Genomic DNA, 3,936 nt, shown 5'->3' on the forward strand with positions numbered 1-3,936 from the left:
AGAGTATGTGTCTCTGTGCCCGCGGGGGTTGCGTTATTGCATTATTTCACGCATCCCACAATTCACTGTGCCAAATGTAAAGATGCCCTTTTGGCAAGATAGGAAACATTGCAAACAAACAGCGAATCAGAATTTTCCCATTTGAGTCTGAACCGTCAGAGTAAATTGTCATCAGAAAGGAATGTTTGGATAGCACGTCCCCTCTCCCTATGCCTGACTTATCTAAGTGGGGAGTGTACATCCGTTAAAGCTGGTACACCCTACATTCGAGAAGCCACTCGGAATTAGTTGCATAGCAGTTTGCCTGTTAACAGCCAGCTGAAAGCTGTCCTAGCATAAAACGAAAGGGAGTGCCCGGACCTGTGGGATGAACTAGCTTAGCACAAAGCTAGGATGAGGCTACTATATGGATTTGAAATGGGACCAAATAGTAAGTAAAGTAAGTTATTTTTAACTAAAAAGGAATTGGATTTTTCATTTGTTGGACTATAACATGTTTTTGGGAAAAAGTACAATGAGTTACCCATTTGAGGTGATTCGGTCTTTAATGTCAATAAGAATAGCAAATGCGGAATTTTGGTGCAAGTCAGAGTCCTAGTAGTATCCAACCTGTCCAGCTTGTACATGTAACTCATTATGTTCTTTTAGTCAAAGTGAGATGTGAATTCACTTGGACGGATTGTTGACTAATAAATGCTCATTTTAACACTGCTCTCCATTGTAAGTCCTTCTCCTGCCAATATCGCTACTATGCTGCTAGCACCATGGCGTAATAAATGCATGTTTTATATGTCTCCTTAATCCGACACACCTGATTCGAATGATCAGCTCATCAGTAAGCTCTGAAGAAGCCTGATAATGATTATAATCATTTGAATCAGGTGTGTTGGAGTAGGAGACATGTAAAACATGCAGGACGGCGGCCCTCGAGAACCGGGTTTGGACAGCCCTGCTCAAAACTGCTTGAAATAAAGTTCTTTATGACCAAATATGAGTTTGAAAAGTGCTGATATTCTTTTTTTCTTCGTTTGTTTACCTTTTTTATGCCTGGCTGCTAGTTTAGTGGCAAATATGCCACTGTGCATGGCTCATAAATTTGTAAATCTGACTAATCTTAAAGCCTCACCAGCCATGAACCACACCGCAATTGGCTGTTGAGGACAAATATGACACTGAGCACATGTTGAAGAGCAGGACATAGAGCCAAAGAAAGATGTCACTCAGGATCAAATCCTTGCTAATCTTTGCTTGTAAATACTATATTGCTCCTCATACAGTATAGAGCAGGGAGCAGTTGTGCTGTTGAGCCAAGTCACTTTTACCCAGAGATTGGCATTTTACTAAAAATTTGCAGCCTTCCGCCGTCCGTTTATCCGCCATTTTGTCCAGCCAGTCCAAATAGGAATCGCCTATAGGCCGGTCCGAAAATCATTTTAAACGTGCTTCCGTTAGGGTTTCTGACTACCAACTTAAGGCCCAGATACAACAATTCCAACGTTGGCCAACTGTGACCGACGCTTACACCCTGTGGCGGTAAAGAATGGACTTCCGACTAGGGCTGTCCCGACTAGTCGACATCGCAGATGACGTAAATACATCGCCACGCACAACATACCGTCGACGTCGAGTGTCGATGACGTGATTACGTCAACACATGCATTCCGTCAGCTGTAAACAAATCCCAGCGTTCTGAGCGGGATAGAGGAGTGCACCACGAAGCCGCTAAAAAAGCGGACAAAAAAGTCCAAAGTATGGACATATTTCAAACAAAGGTCAAGCAAGTTGGTCGTCTGTAGCCTCTGTAAAGCCGAGTGGGCGTACCACAGCAGCACATCAGAGATGAAATTGTGTTGGTGCTTGTAGGTAATGTTACGTTGGTTCCACTGCTTTATGTACTCATAAACAGTAACACTTGACATCAGTTTATATATCTGCTCCGGAAAGCTCTCGGTCTCACTGTCTCTGTGAAGACACTGGGCGCAGCACAGCATGCAGATCGTATTTAGGGTGATGTCCTGCTCCTGCTGCTTAAAAGAAAAACTAGAGGAAACACTGGCCTGCTAAACATAGTCTGTGACTGTATTAGTAAATATTGTGTGCTTTTTCAAAATCATTGTTATAATATTTAAGTATTCACTGCTTTATGTCTATTTTTTCAGATTCAAGCAAACTGGTGTTGCAGTTTTTTCTTCTCCCCAAAAAAGTGGAATGCACACCAGAAAGAGCACCTGAACTCACACAAAGTATCCTTAACATGAGGCCCATTGCAATTGTCGAAGGTGCTGGATTCAGAGAGATGATTAAAACCTTTCACCCAGGGTACCAGTTCCCTTTCAGACACCACTTCACCAATTTATTGGAAGAAAAGTATAAGGCTACTCTTGAAAAAGTAAGAGCTGAAATAAAAAATGCAAACTAAAAAGTGTCGCCACAGAGGCATACTTTGGCATAATTTGCCATTTTCTTAATAGGAAATGGACGTTTACTTCATACATCCTTACCACCATGCCACCGGAGGAGCGCCATGAGGCCGAAAACATTGCTGCTTGGTTAGAAAAGGTAGTGGAAAAGATGGACATCTCCTTCAGTAAGGATATCCTGGCTGTTGTTTATGACAATGCTGCCAATATTTTGGCTGCTCTTTGGAATCTCAATGAGAGGCATGGAGTTGCCTCACACCGGTGCGCTGGCCACACACTTCAGTTAGTGATAGCACATGTCCTAAAGAAAGATCCCCAAATAAATAAGACAATTTGGTCTGCTAGGTCACTTGTAGAGCACTTCAAGAAGAGTGAGCTGGCCAGCAGTAAACTAAAGAGAAAACAAAAGTCCATGGGTGTTGATGAGAACAAACTAATTCAGGATGTATCTACCCGCCAGAACAATATGTACTATATGGTGAATCGCCTTCTGGAGAATCGGTGGCCAGTGATTGCAGTCCTGTCAGACCCAGACATCACGAAAAGGGGGAAAGCACTACCTGGATTTGAAGACTGGTCACGGTCTCCACACTACCTCGCCTTGTAAAGGGTTTACAGAAATCAACGCAGAATAGGTCCTTTGAATGTCCTCCTATCAACTCATTTCAGGCAGCCGCGGAAGAGCAGATAGCTTCAAGGTGGACCAGAGAGACCACATTCATTGAGGAGGATGTTCCAAATGTTTGTATCATTGCTACTGCCCTTGACCCCAGGTTTGTGTATTTTGGCTTTGTTGTCACTTAAAAAGAATAAGAGCTTCAGCCCACTTCAGTGGTGGAGGGACAACGAAGAAAACCTCCCCTACCTGGCTCTGCTGGCCAGATCATACCTGGCTGTCCCGGCAACTTCAACACCAGCTGAGCGTCTCAAAAAGAGCAAGCCTGCCACCTGACCATGTGGACATGCTCACATTCCTTCACTTCAATGCCTAGGGAGAACAATATAGTGATACTAGAGATGAGAGAAGAGAAATTGTGTTAAATCCTGTTGGAAAAAAGTTCTGTTTGTATTTGCTTGCACTGGTCTTCTCGTATTTGACCATAATGGACTTTGTGTTTATAAGAGTATTTATTTAGTTATTTATTTTTGTTAATTATTTTACTTGGGTTGCTGTACATGCACACACATTGTTTCACTGTTATGCATAGAGAACTACCTCATTCATGTTCATGCGTCATGATGCCTGCCTAAAAGAGATGTGACTGTTCATTCAATTTAAAAGGTTTTTTTTACTTTAGTAAACAAAGAATTCAAATGAGCCTCGAGAAGTGTTTTTTGGAATTAATAATCCTCAAATCAAAAATAATCGCTAGATTAGTTGAAAAATGAATTGTTAGACTAATTGACTAATTGTAAAAAAATCGATAGATTAATCGGGAGGAAATTAATCGTTTTTAAGTTTCCCGTCTATCGTTTATCACCTATAATATGGCGTCCGTCATAGGCGGACCGGTCT

At 42.0% G+C, this 3,936-nt stretch overlaps 1 pseudogene; it reads left to right on the plus strand.

Annotated features, from left to right (window-relative positions):
* Nucleotides 1-239: 239 nt before the first annotated feature.
* LOC147137804 (E3 SUMO-protein ligase ZBED1-like) lies at nucleotides 240-3,372 on the plus strand (annotated as a pseudogene).
* The last annotated feature ends 564 nt before the right edge of the window (nucleotides 3,373-3,936 follow it).

This window comes from Filicampus tigris, chromosome 13 (assembly GCF_054856515.1).
Source record: "Filicampus tigris isolate MCC_2025a chromosome 13, RoL_Ftig_1.0, whole genome shotgun sequence".
NCBI classification, from domain to species: domain Eukaryota; kingdom Metazoa; phylum Chordata; class Actinopteri; order Syngnathiformes; family Syngnathidae; genus Filicampus; species Filicampus tigris.